The sequence below is a fragment of the Sinocyclocheilus anshuiensis genome, unplaced genomic scaffold (genome assembly GCF_001515605.1).
Source record: "Sinocyclocheilus anshuiensis isolate Anshui unplaced genomic scaffold, SAMN03320099.WGS_v1.1 scaffold2053, whole genome shotgun sequence".
NCBI classification, from domain to species: Eukaryota; Metazoa; Chordata; class Actinopteri; order Cypriniformes; family Cyprinidae; genus Sinocyclocheilus; species Sinocyclocheilus anshuiensis.
The window spans coordinates 331,622-346,179 of NW_015558795.1; positions in this window are offsets into that span (position 1 = coordinate 331,622).

Below are 14,558 nucleotides of genomic sequence, written 5' to 3' on the forward strand. Positions count from 1 at the left end.
GCGAGTCATAGAGGAGAAACAATAATGTACAGTATGTGGAAAATAAAACAACGCATAAACACATTTCATTACACCAAATACACAAAATAATGTTCTTTTTAGCAACATCATATGACCCCTTTAAAAGTTATTTGAGCCAATTGGATTGCTTGGAGTCGAGATCCGATTTTAAGAAATAACCCTGTTTGTCATGAATCTATCAAGGCCATCCGATTTGAACCTGGAATCACACTACATTTTTATTCATAAAATTCACAGTCGTATTAGCTTAACAGACTTACCATAGTGTTGTAATTTCACGTATGTTAGATAAAAATAGCACTCTAATCAATTTTTCTTTTCTGTTATTTGGTTATTTATGTCCTTTCCCAAAATGGTTTCTGTTTCTGGCACATCCCTATATTAAGCTGTTTTCCTCATGGGCCCGGTTGGAGAGTTTCCACAATGTAAGTGACATTTGATCGCTACAATTTTAGCAAAACCAGACCCGCACACACACAAATCCTGCATGACAGTTCATCATTTAAAGACTAAGCCCTAATTCTGTTTTATGGAGACAGAAAACATGTATACTGTGTCTAAATTAAATTAAAAGGGCCGTTTTTAAGCGCCTGCGGCCAGCCTGGGATTTTAATAAGCATATGAAAATGGAAACAAATTAATACCCTCTTAATATAATATCTCATTAAATGCTTAGGTGGGTGGTGTACAGCTCCCCTGACAATTTGTGACTAGAGACAGTTGCTGAGAAACCAGACAGGGTGGAGGAAAGAAGGGAGCATAGAGGACGGATGGATCGGTACTAAATTCTAAAGCATCAAATCAGCATTAACCTGCCACAGGAAGATCAAATTGCCCCGTCAATGGCTTGTGCAATATATTGTTTTTTAAGATTCTAAAACAAGACCAAATACCTCTGACAGCTTGACAACTATGCTCATAAAGTCATATTGCCTGCATGAAGCTTTTATGATGTTGTTATATAATGATTAGGTTCAGCGCAAGCCACTTCTGTGTAAAAGAGAAAAAATATGCTTTGAAAAGTTTTCTCTAGAGTAATATATCACATTTGATGGTATGATGTTTATTGTAACAGGGTTCCAGTCGACTCTTCAGTAACCCATCATGTCAGATACAGAGCTGAGCTCAGTTAGTATGCAGATTACCAGTTTAAGTCATAAACAAATGACTCACATGCTCACGGACTGATCAACAGCCTCCACTCCAGCTGTTCTCAAACATCTGCTAACAATTTGACAATACCATAAGTAGAACGATAACTAATTCAATCATGAGTCCAAGTCAGGAAGCTGTTCGCGTTCAGTCCATGTTTTACAAAGCGCAGCTGGCGTTCTGAGACTGTTGACTGATCCATTCCTTGAAAGTGAAGGAGGTGGAAACAGATGTGCAGCTGTCATCTCTCATGAGATGGAAGATGTGTTATGAATGTATCTTGTGCAAACAAAGTGCTGAAACGGGCAGAGCTAAAAAGAGAAGCTGGCGGAATGGTCTGGATAAAAAGATCCCTTTTGTTAGACGTGCATGTCCTTCGCTGGCGGAATGGAGGACCTTTGATAGGGAGCTTTGAGACGTTATCGTGGGAATGGGATTTGTTTCATTCCGGTGTTTTTGATGAGAATATGCCATACTAGCACAAACACTTCTCTAACTGCTGTGTTCTGCAGTTCCCCTGAAGCTGGTGCCATGACTGCTGACTGCTCACCATAGTCACCTAATGATGATGCCCATGTGACAGAGAGAAAACAGCTTCTCAGTTTTGCTGCAGCATCTTCTAGATTTTTTAATACCACCTTACCTTATACTTGAATATTTCTTGCAGAAGTCGCAGACAGCTTCATGACGCTTGTGCTTCTGAAATGGAACAGTCTGTGCAGAATAGTGAAAAGTAAACAGACGAATCACAGTGGGAGAGTGAGGACTTGAACTACTCTTTTTCAGCAAGTCAGTTCCCCCTGGGGTCAAATTATTGAAGCCAACTCTGAACAGCTTTATTTTTTCTCGGGTGAAAATGTTTTGCCTCCCTGTAAAATGACAGATCTCTCAAGCTGAGGGTTTACATTAACACAAAAGCTTTACTGCACAGACTGAAACACAAAAACATAAAATTACAATATGATAATAGGACAAATAAAATCCTTGTTAAAAAGCATATTCATATTCAGTATTCAAAACACCCAAATCACATTTTTTTTATTGATATTCAGACACAATATTTATAGTATACCAGTACTTGGGTGTGGTAAAAGCATTTAACCTTGTAAAGCCCAATATATGAAATAATAGTTTGAATAAACAAACAAACAAACAAACTAACTAACAAACAAATATATAAATACACAGCAAAAAACGCTTTTCTTACTTAGATTTTTTTGTCTTGTTTCCAGCTAAGAAATCTACAAATTCTTAAATCAAGAAGGATTTTCTATACAAGTAAAAATTCTTGTTTTCACAAAAAAGAAAAAAGTAAGAAAAGAAAATCTAAGTAAGAAAAGCATTTGTTTTTGCAGTGTAAATAAATAATGGAACAGTTTACTGAAACTACATCAGGGTTTTCACTATATCTCTCAAAAATGTGCCTTAATAAGGTGATATTTAAATGCTTAGTTTTATAATTAGCATAGTTTTTATTGCAAGAGGCAAAACTTAATGCAATGCAGTACAATGATGATTGAGAGATGTACAAATAAATTATCTGCAAAAGCGGTTTCATATATATATATATATATATATATATATATGTGTGTATGAAGAGTTCAAAGCTCTCCAGACACCGGATGACTCCCTCCTTCCAACCGAGGTTGGTGGTGTCTGGGAGCTCCTTGGGACGATGGTAGGTTATCCCGATCCGGAACAGCGTCAGGAGGGTTTCTCCCTCGAGGGAGCTGGCGAGGGCGAGCGGCACGAACGCCTTCGTGTAGAGAATCGGGTCGGGGTTCACCTGAGCCACGGCGATTAACATCGCTCGTTCCTCCATTTGGACGGGGAGAAACGAACGGGAAAACAAAACAAAGACACTTCAAAAAACGAAAAATAAACACGGGTAGAAGGGGTGCCGCTTATTGTCACTTTTGGGTCTGGAATTCTGTCACGGTCGGTGGTAGTGTGAGGGTGTGAGGGAACGAGGAACGAGGAGACCAGGAGTACGAAACCAAGGGATTTATTCTTGTCACAGGGAATCACACGTAGCACGAGGAGAAGACATCAAAATACAATTCCAGACAAGGGAGAACTGAACAGGCTAGAACTAAATAGGGTAGATAACGAGTGGCAGACAGGTGATGGGGATAACTAATAACAAGGAACAGGTGATACTAATAATGTGAAAAGGAACTGGAAGGACCAAATAAGGAAAACAGGAACTCAACGGGAACATGCACGTGACAGGAAGAGAGGTGATATTAAAAACAATCTCTGACATCTCTGTATGATTCCAGCTCACATCAAGCTCATCAAAATAAGAGTAGGAGCACTGCAAAACTGAATTAGGAAGTAATTCAAGGGGTGTAGTGATTATGCTTTCGCCACCTAGGGAGGCGAAATAATGTAGTGTTGAGTATTCACGTCACCAGTGACGTTATGATTTTTGGATCATGTGTCACTTTAGGTGCAGGTATGAGTACATCAGATATGAAAGATTGGTGGGATATCTTACTTGTAGAACCTCTTACTGTATTATCAACTCAAGGAGGACACAAGTGTAATACAATAAATGTTATTAACAAAAGATAGACAAAGGTAATCAACATCTACTAAATGAATACCATGAATGAAAAAGGAATAAAGTCCATAAGATGCATAAAATACGAGTGATTCAGTTGGGTGTTGCTCTGGCAGAGTTACGTTATCTTATGAAAAGATAAACTGAAACTAATAAGCTGAAGAACCTTATTATGCCTCAAAAAAAAAATGAAAGAGTATTTGTTCTTAACTGATCAGCTATATAACATCTAATGTAAATTAGAAAATCATATACTGATAATATACGACAGCCAAGGTCTTTGGAAGAGACTCTCACTCTGGTGGTGACTTCTTCCACTGGTTTTGCTGGTAACAATGCAGTGGGGAAAGGATCAGGAATCCATTTCAACAGCCTTGAATACGAAGCGCTGTAGGATGCTGATCTCCTGGAGCTCCAAAGGGTGGAGATGTGATGCAGATGTGGCCCTGGAGTAGGTGCAGAGCGTACCTTGAAGTAAATGTTTGCTCACCAGAGCTTAACCTTGTTGCAAATGAAAACATAGTTATGATTTGAATGGATCTCTGTGATCTCTATTTTTTTTAGTCTCTCACTGCTGCTGCATCTGGAGGTCCTAAGGAATTTTTTTGGCGGTCACAGGCCAAAACCTTCGGAATCAGTCTCTAGGTGGGTGAAGGGCAGAAACTGCATTTTGACCAAAACGAGAAGTCCTGTCCTTCCTGGGTTTGGTACCAGAGGTCTTCTTCTTGCCCTCTATCTGGCGGTTGTCCTCGAGTCTTTATCTGATGGCATTGGACAGTTTGCTTATCTTAGTCCACCAAGATCCAATCAAAATGTAGCAAACCTTTGTTACTATCAGAGAGGGGCCCCGCCATAAACTGGACCCTGGATTGTGCTGTTCACTAGGAGTGACATTACCCTGTGAATTGTTGTAATGTTCTCTAAAAGCATGTATGAGCCTTCAGTGAATGGACTGCCAAAACACAAATGATAAAACACAATCATACAAGAATTATGTGGCAGTTTTCTCTAGTACTTGCATGTTCATATTTTGCATTAATTTTACTTTTGATTTATTTATAAGCCTACCAACTAAAATGTGTGCAAAAACTGCCAGAAAAGAAAACAAACACCCAGTGTTCCTAAAATCTTTCCAGCAGCTGCAACTTGAGAAAGCAGTATGCTGCTGTCATAATTTCCCTGTAATTTGACATCAATTATTTATGTGTAAACAATGTGCAGGTTCACTGGCTCTCTGTTCTACTAGACTTCCATTTGCACTGTTTCGCAGCCTTTACAGAGGCATGGGCTGTAAATCATTAATGTGCTTTAGGCTCTGAATCTCTCTTTAATTAAACACTTATTTTGATTGCGACACAGTGATTTGCTGCAGTAGATTTGAGTAAAACTCAAAATAAAGCCCAAAAGAACAATACTAAAGTGAAGCTTCAAGCATAGCTCTGGAGTGATTGATTTGTTGAGGTTTACAGTGATAAATATACTGAGATTTAGAAATATAGCCTTTCAGACTGACATGGCCTCGCGCCTGCAGCCTACACCTCCATCTGTCTTGGTAGAACAAAATTAAAGGAATTTATAGGGGAAACATAATACATAAAAGTAACAGATATAAATGCTGCAGTGCTGCAGTTTAATTGCTCTACATTTTAGAGACAGGAGCAATCGTCTGTGTCTAAAAAGTCAGCAATAGCATGTGTAGCGTGAATTAAAAAAAAATGTAAATAGTGTTTAGTGATGCTTTTAACAAAAGCAAACAAGCAAGCAATCAAAAAAAAAAGTTCTGAACAAACATCCCCTGAATATAAATTGATTTACCCTTCAAATGTGCATTTTTCTTTCAAATTGCTTCTTATTTTGGCAGGCATTACTTTGAAGTTTTGTTGTGCCTGAGTGTACAGCTGGCAATTGGTTCATTAATGAGTTTACATTTGTCTGCACACCTTGTCAGGGAATATCTCTGCGTGTAGGTGAGCTTCGCTCAGATTTGGCCGCTCAGACAATAACAGTATCAGAGTTGACACAGGCTGTTGGCGGGGGTAACTGTTTTGAGTCTTACCCAGAATCTCTCACAGGATTTAAGCATAACTGGATTAGCCCGAGGCTCTGCAGTCGACACATCCACTCTCTCACTTTTTAACATTTAATCAAGCTATCAAACATCATTCTATCTTCTCTCTGCAGGTCAATTCAGGGCCAAAGTCACCACAGATATGGCTTTCTTGTCCCCACCCCACTGCACATGCTGAAAAGGGATAGACTGAACAAAACGAACAAAAGCCCTGAATTTATTTTTTCTCTGTTTATGGCCAGAGGTGCAGCCTCAAACAATATACTCTCATTGACCTAAAGCACTTATAGCCTGCGTTAGATCCTCCTCTTTTCTTGAGGAAGGATCATGCGAGCATCACCAGACATCTCACATCCATCCACAGCTTAAAATTCAAAGAACACAGCCAGTGCTGACCACAGAGGAAATGCTTTAAAGAAAGATCAATGTGCTTGCTAAAGTGCTGGACTATAAATAAGCTTTAGAGGGACTGTTTCTCCTCTTTGCATTCCAAACAGCAGTCAGAGAGTGATACCCGTGTCAGGGAGAGGAACCAAAACGTTCTTTATTCGAACACCTTTTCCAGCTGCGCCAGAAATTTATCCACGCTGATTACATACACCCAGGAATAATGAGTCAGGTCAGGAAGCCCGTTGCTTTCGTTTGCTGATAACCACTTAATGTGGACTTGTGAAGCATATGGCTTTTAATCAAGACTCTCCAGCATGATAAATGCAGGGTTTGCATATGGCTGTACATTTTTAAAGCACTAAAAAAATTAGCCCGAGGGCATAGAGTCCTGTTAGTGCGCCTGCTTGCATTCAAAATCGGTACGCAGCAACAAAGGCATTAAAGCTCAAGTGTATCGCTTTGTTTTATAAGACATTGTTCTTTTCAGCCATTGTCTAACTGGCAAGGTCAGACCAATGCTAGAAGAACCAGCTGCAAATATGATACATGGTGGACAAGGACTGATGAGCAAAATTAATCAAAATAAAGATGGTGATCATTATTTCAACCGTGTAGTATTTAGTCTCTTAGGAAATGGTCTGCTCCTTATCGAGCCTGGGAATGATTTCAAATATTTTTTTTATGTTTTTTTTTTTTTTTAATACTGCAAATGAATGAAATGTTAAATCAAAATTTGTAGCAGCAAGTGCAAACTGGTTTCCCAGAATTCCTCTTGGCACAGGGCCCTTGCATTTTGTGTCACTGCAGCATGTAACTCATCTAAGAGATCTTAGACTAAAAATGCTTCAGAATCATAGACACTTAATTTTGCCTTTGTTGGGCACACATAAACACACACTGCAGTTATTAGATATCATCTTTTAAAAGTTTTTTTTTAATTTTATTTATTACAGAGTTCAAACCAGTCTATTCGAGTTTGATTTAGATCATTTGAGATTTGCACTTCTAACAATATCAATTCTCACTTTGAATCACACATATTAAAGCAAATAGCCTGATCTCTCCACACTTTCAGCATGACTGATGACTGGTTACATGAAGATGCATGATGTTTTGTTCTTTAGAAACCAGCTGATAGTGCTGCATTTCAGTATCTTATTCTACTCAAACACACGTTTTCTTGGTATTATCTGATCTGCAATGCATCATCCCACAGTGTTTGTGCATTACAGGCATCTGCAATGTAGATACCAGTGGTGCCAGACACTTTTACAATTTTGAGGTCCCATTCAGTTCTACTCTGTGGATTAACCATATCCTGGTCACTTTAAACTGTTAATTTATTAATTTATGCATATTCAGATTTCGCACATGCAAGGGTCAGTGACATTTATGCCCTGTCATATGTGTGCCTTTGGCAACATTTGATATTATGTTGCTTCTTGCACATTTCACAATACTTACAAATTGAAATGCCCAGTGAGTGTTCAGTTTAATCCCAAATTGAACCATGAATCTGGTAACATTTTATTGTGTTGGTTGTTATGCATAGTGTTAGCAGCGCAAAAGGTTGTGGGTTCGATTCCCAGGGAACACACCTACTGGTAAAAAAATGTATAGCCTGAATGCACTGTAAGTCGCTTTGGATAAAAGCGTCTGCATAAATTATAATGAATTAATTCATTAATTATAATTATAATTATACATATTTTGGCAGTTTGGAAATGAAATGTCTGGTGAGTTGAATATAACATTCATTATAAATTATCACCAGTGTTGTGCAAGTTACTTCCAAACTGTAATACATTATAGATTACTTGTTCTTACCTTACAATATTACTGTCTCAGAATTGTAATGCGTTAAATGACTCCTGTATTACTTTTGAGTTACTTTCACCAAAATAACTACAGAAGTAGAACTTAACATTCTAAAATGACAAAATGTACTGCAGAGCATTTTACATCCAGTAGAGGGCGATATGGTGTATCATAATGACTGTGGGCTATCCAGGATACTAACAATATAGCTTATAATTGGCAAAGTGAAGGCTCACGACAATGCAAGAAAGGATGACAGCCAGAATCACAAACGATCCAAGTCTGTTAAAAGTATGGTAGAGGTAAAGTGATTATCTGGCAATATCTGTGAATAGCTTGGGTCTATTCATATTAAACACAACAGGACTATATGTAAACTCTAATGCTATGACGAGATGCGCATACGTCCATCTCGCGCATGTACAGTCTTCTGCCATCTTCACCCATTAGCCGCTTTTCCACTGGCCAGTGAGAGCCGGGGCTTACAGCGAGCCGGGCGGGGCTAATAGCCTCGGACCTCGAGCACAGACAGAGGCCCGAAATCATGCCGCGTTTCCACTGTCGGGCCAGTAGCCTCGTGGCACTCCTGTAAAACCCGCCCTAAACACGCCTTCACTGGACTACATCACACAATACAAAGTTCCACCAGCGAGAGGGAGATATAATGAAATAAATCGCTAAACAAATATATCAGAAGCTGTCGTTTAGTCTTTATTTACAAACTTGGACACCACACGCGGCTATTGACTGACCACGAACAGGAAATAGAACTTATTTGCGGCAATTTTGATGTCTCGCGGTCTTGCTGTTTTTTATTTTTATTTGAACAATTACACTTTGGGCTAAAAGTGTGTTGTAACGCAAGCATTACTGAACATGTACCGAGTAAAATATTACTGAAAATTGATTAGTAATGCCTTACACTACTGCATTACAGCAAAAAGTAATCCATTACTATAATGCATTACTTTTGTAACACGTTACTCCCAACACTGCTTATCACAAAGTTAACACTATACCCAACCCTACCCTAAACCTCACAGATAGTGTTAACAAAAGCAAATGTGAGATGAAAACACATTTGGTGAATTAACCATTCCATTTTAGCTTGCTTCTACAAGCACTCTGCATTACGAGTGCAATGCTTTACCAGGTGGGCTACTGAGCAAGTTTTCTGCATCAGAAAAGCCATACACATGGGGTTGGTTATGTGATGCAAAATTCAAGATGTATTATTCTACAAATCATGCACAATGCTAAAAAGTGTTTTAAGGTCATAACATAGAATTGTGCAAGGAACCACACAAAAAGTCTTTATTAATCAATGACCTGTCCCTGTAATCATAATTTGTGTGTAAAGGATTAAAAGTTGTTGTTGTTTTACTGCCACTAGTATTTATTTTACCCGGGAACTGCAGTAAGTTGTATGTAAAGGTACGTTTTTTTGGAGTTTCGCAAAAAAGTAGGTAGAGGTAGGTAAAAGGAGTCCTCAGAAATGTTTTAGTCTTGAATGGCTGTGGTTGTGGTTGTGGTCAGGCTGATGGGCTTGTGTTAATTAGTGATGGGGTCTGATACTGTCACTCCAACTGACAGTGCAGCAGACCATGTTTGGCATTATGCTTATTCTTACTTCATTGGTAACACCTCTCTGCATGTTGTTTGGTTATCTCTGTGTAGTGCTTTATTAGACTGATACAGATTGCATCAGGGATTTATCATCCTCAGTGTAAGTGAGATTCTGAGGGCAAAAGTCACTGGCACCTAATGCATCATCTCAACGTGTGCTGACTGTCACCTGTGAAAAACAAACAAACAAATGAAACAGTCATGATCCCAGTGTCCTGTCCCAGTCCAGGCGCTTTCCTTTGTGTCCTTAGGAGGGGGTGGCTAATATCCTGTGCAGCTGATTAATGGGCAGAACTGGCTTATGAAATGAATGCATTGTAAACCTTGCTCTGAAGTCTTTATCTACTGTAAGTCTTAGCATTTCTTGTGTGGAAACATAAATGTCTGCCTTGGCTAGTCCATTGCCAAGATTATCATCTCACCATCTGTCCATCAACAACACATAAAGTTCTTATAAAAGCAAGAATCTTATGCATATTATTTGATTACTTTTCATTGCATGCAAAAAGCTCAGCAAAGCCATCACTCTGTGATACACCAAGTAGGACGTACATGTTTTAAAAAAAAAAAAAATGTATTTTTATTTTTTGATATGGTTCTTAAATATTGTGTGCATTGTGTATCTAGAGCTAATTTTATATCACCTTACATAAGCAAACTCATCACAGTTAAGTACTGGACCTACAGTATTAACCTCTCCTAAACCTTTTTTTTTTTTTTTTTTTTTTTTACCACAAGTGTAATATGACCTTTTGACTCTCTGATTAAACATGCTTTAATAATGGATATATCGTATAGGCCTATGCAAGGGAAATCTTCTTTGTAATGTACCATACTGTTTGTTTTTGATCTACAATGCTCAAAATCCCAGGAATACCAGCATTTAACTGCTTGTCTCTTATCTGTTTTTATCAAAAATCAAAGCATTTATTTTCTGTATATGAGGAAAATAAAAATAAATGAGATCTATTTCATATCCAAGTTGCTTCTCTAATAAGACTGGTATAGAGAGCAAAGAAGTGTTCTGCTTTGCAGATCTTTATCCGAATATAACCACTCTTGTAAACTCATATGTGACTCCTCAAATATCAGGGGAGATCTGTCACAAATTGTTCTCAGATTTGTATAATCACTCAAAAAAAAAAAAAAAAATAAAAAAAAAAAAATAAATAAATAAAACAAATTACTTATGAAATCCACTAGCAATTTCTGAGTGAAAATTAAAAAAAATGCTGTAGTATAAAATCAAATTCTTTCAAAACAAAATAACTTGAGCTTTTACACTAATCAGTCACAATAACATTGAATAACATTGATTTTATCATTACAGTGGCACCTGTCAAGGGTTTGGGATATATTAGCCATCAAGTGAACAGTCAGTTCTTGAATTCCATGTGATGAAAACAGGAAAAGTACTGTAGACAAGTGAAAAAGATCTGAGTGATTTTGACAAGGAATCATTTTGATGAGGGTGTGTCAGAGCATCTCCAAAATGGCAAGTCTTGTGAGGTGGTACACGCAAGGACAACCAGTAAAACGGTGTCAGGGTCATGGGTGCACAAGGCTTACTAATATAAATGGAGGGCGAAGGCTAGCCCACCTGGTCCGATCACCCAGAAGAGCTCCAGCTCAAATTGATGAAATACGCAATGCTGGCCATAAAAGAAAGCTGTAAGAACACACAGTGCACTGACATTTACTGCACATGGGGCTGCACAGCTTCAAACCGGTCAGAATGCCCATGATATCCCCTGTCTTGTCACGCCCATGGACTGTGTGTTTGTTTTCCTCCCCCACGTGCTCTATGTTTACCATGTGTCCTAGTTTCTCCCTAGTGTTGATTGTGTTCCTTGATTTCAGGTGTTCCCTCATTAGTTTCCATGGTTTTTGATTAATAACTCCACCTGTTTCAGTTCTCCCTGATTACGTTCCCTGTGTTTAATAGCCCTGTGTTTTCCTGAGTCTTGCGTCTAGTCTTAAACGTCTTTAGGGTCCTGGCTACGTGTGTGTAAATAAAGTCAAGTATTTATGTATTCTCCTACGTCTCCTCGCTCCTTTGCTCCGCGCTCCGACACAGTAGCAGCAGCATATGGATGAACGAGCCATGCTCATTGACCCCGCTCACCTACGCGAAGGCATTCGTGCCGCTCGCCCTCGCCAGCTCCCTCGATGCAGAGAGCCTTGTGACACTGTTCCGGCTCGGGATCACTTACCATCAACCAACGGAACTCCCAAACACCACCAACCTCGATTGGAAGGAGGCGGTCATCCGGTGTCTGGAGAGTCTCCAATCTCGATCCGGAATCCCGCCACCCACTGTACCGCAGTCAAGCCCGCCGGCCGCTCGGCAGTCCCATCCGCCAGCCGCCTCTCAGTCAAGCCCGCCGGCCGCTTGGAAATCGAGGCCGCTGGCCGCTGCACTCTCAAGCCCGCCGGCCGCTCCGAAGTCAAGCCCGCCAGCAGTTCCGAAGTCAGGCTCGCCGGTGGTTCCATTGTCAAGCCTGCCGGCCAATTCTCTCCCAAGCCCTCAGCTGACAGCAGCAATCTCCTTCACCTCTGCTCATAAAGGGAGAATGCGGAGGAAGAGAGTGTCGGCTCCAGCCCCTGAGTCTGCTCCAGTGTCGGCTCCAGCCCCTGAGTCCGCCCCAGTGTCGGCTCCCGCCCCTGAGTCCGCTCCTGAAAGGGCTCCAGTTCCCATGTCCAGCCCAGGGAGGGCCACAGTTCCCGAGTTAGGCCCACGGAGGGCCTCAGAAGCCGATATTCTCCACAATTATTTTTTTTTTTGGGGGGGGGGGACTCGCCATGGCTCCCTCAACTGCCTGCTCTGCTATGGCTTTCTAGTCTGCCTGCTCCGCCATGGCCTCCTGAACTGTCTGCTCCGCCATGGCTTCCTAGTCTGCCTGCTCTGCGATGGCTCCCTGAACTGCCTGCTCCGCCATGGCCTCCTGAACTGTCTGCTCCGCCATGGCTTCCTGGTCTGCCTGCTCCGCCATGGCTCCCTGAACTGCCTGCTCCGCCATGGCTTCCTAGTCTGCCTGCTCTGCCATGGCTCCCTGAACTGCCTACTCCGCCATGGCCTCCTGAACTGTCTGCTCCGCCATGGCTTCCTGGTCTGCCTGCTCCGCCATGGCGCCCTGGTCTGCCTGATCTGCCATAGTTCTCGGAACGGGTACCACTCTGGAGGCCTACCGTCCCATGTAAGCATGTCCTGAGGGGCCTCCAGAGCACCCACCCCCCTCCCCATTGGATGTTGTGTGGCACGTGGACTGTGTGTAATGTCACGCCCATGGACTGTGTGTTTGTTTTCCTCCCCAACGTGCTCTATGTTTACCATGTGTCCTAGTTTCTCCCTCGTGTTGATTGTGTTCCTTGATTTCAGGTGTTCCCTCATTAGTTTCCATGGTTTTTGATTAATTACCCCACCTGTTTCAGTTCTCCCTGTGTTTATTAGCCCTTTGTTTTCCTGAGTCTTGCGTCTAGTCTTAAATGTCTTTAGGGTCCTGGCTACGTGTGTGTAAATAAAGTCAAGTATTTCTGTATTCTCCTACGTCTCCTCGCTCCGACACAGTAGCAGCAGCACTGTGACAGTCTACCGCTTAAAGTGGGCACATGAGTGTCAAAACTGGACTGAAACAGTGGAAGAAGGTTGCCTGTTCTCATGAATCATGTTTAGATCAGGTGAATGGCTGAGTGCGTGTGTGTTGTTTACCTGGGAAATACATGGCAGCAGGATGCACTATAGGAATAAGACAGGCCAGTGGAGACAGTGTTATGCTCTTGGCATTGTTCTGCTGGGAAAACTTGGGACCTGGCATTCATGTGGATGTTACTTTGACACATACCACCTACCTAAAAATTGTTGCAGACCACATACACCCCTTCATGGCAATAGTGTTTCCTGATGGCAGTGGCCTAAATAACGCTCCCCACCACACTGCAAAAATTGTGCAGGAACAAGAGTTTAAGGCATTGCTTTGGCCTCCAAATTCCCCAGATCTCAATCTGATTATGGGATGTGCTGGACCGACAAATCTGATCCATGGAGGTCCAATCTCACAACACTAATGTATTGGTGTCAGACACGATATGACATGTTCAGAGGTCTTGTGGTGTCCATGCCTCAATATATCAAAGCTATTTTGGCAGCACGAGGGGGGCCTACACGATATTAGGCAGGTGGTTTTAATGTTGTGAATGTTCAGTGTATAGCTCTACATATATGCTCTAATTTTTGTCTATTTTTATTTTTCCTGAAAAATGATTAGACGAAATATCTGAGAAAAAGTTCTCCTGAGCTATAAAAGAGCAATTAAATATACAAGCAACCCTTTGCTTTATCATTTTGATTGTTTCATTGAAAGTTCATGTTGCCATAGAAAAATTGCAAATAAATCAATCAATCACTGACAAAGCAATTATAATCACTATGTCTTTTGCTATTGTCAGTTGTTGTGTCTGACATGAGAGTGCACTTGCATCAAGTCTAGCATCCACAGCCAGATCTTGCAGCCCATCTCTGATGTTTTCATGAGAAGTGGATTTTGGAAGGAATGAGGACAGGAAATAAGAGAGAGCTGTGTTAGTTTACTTGAATGAGGAATGATTTACAGTGGTGGGGAAAGCACTCAGGGCCTCGTTGGGTGTTGTGTAACACATACAAATGGCCATGTCAAACACTCATTAATTTGATTGGAGGAGAGACCTTCACCATGAAGAATAAAAGCCACCTGGCTCATTTCATTTTAAAAAAGAAAAATGCTAATATTGTGGCGACTCACTCGCTGAATGCTCATTTTTACTCGTCTGATCCATTTATGCTTGTATAAATGGTTATTTATACCATTGAAAGGAAGATGACTTTTCATTGTGCATGCTAAATTCAAAGTGAGTGAAAGTCAGTTACTTGCAGGCGATAAA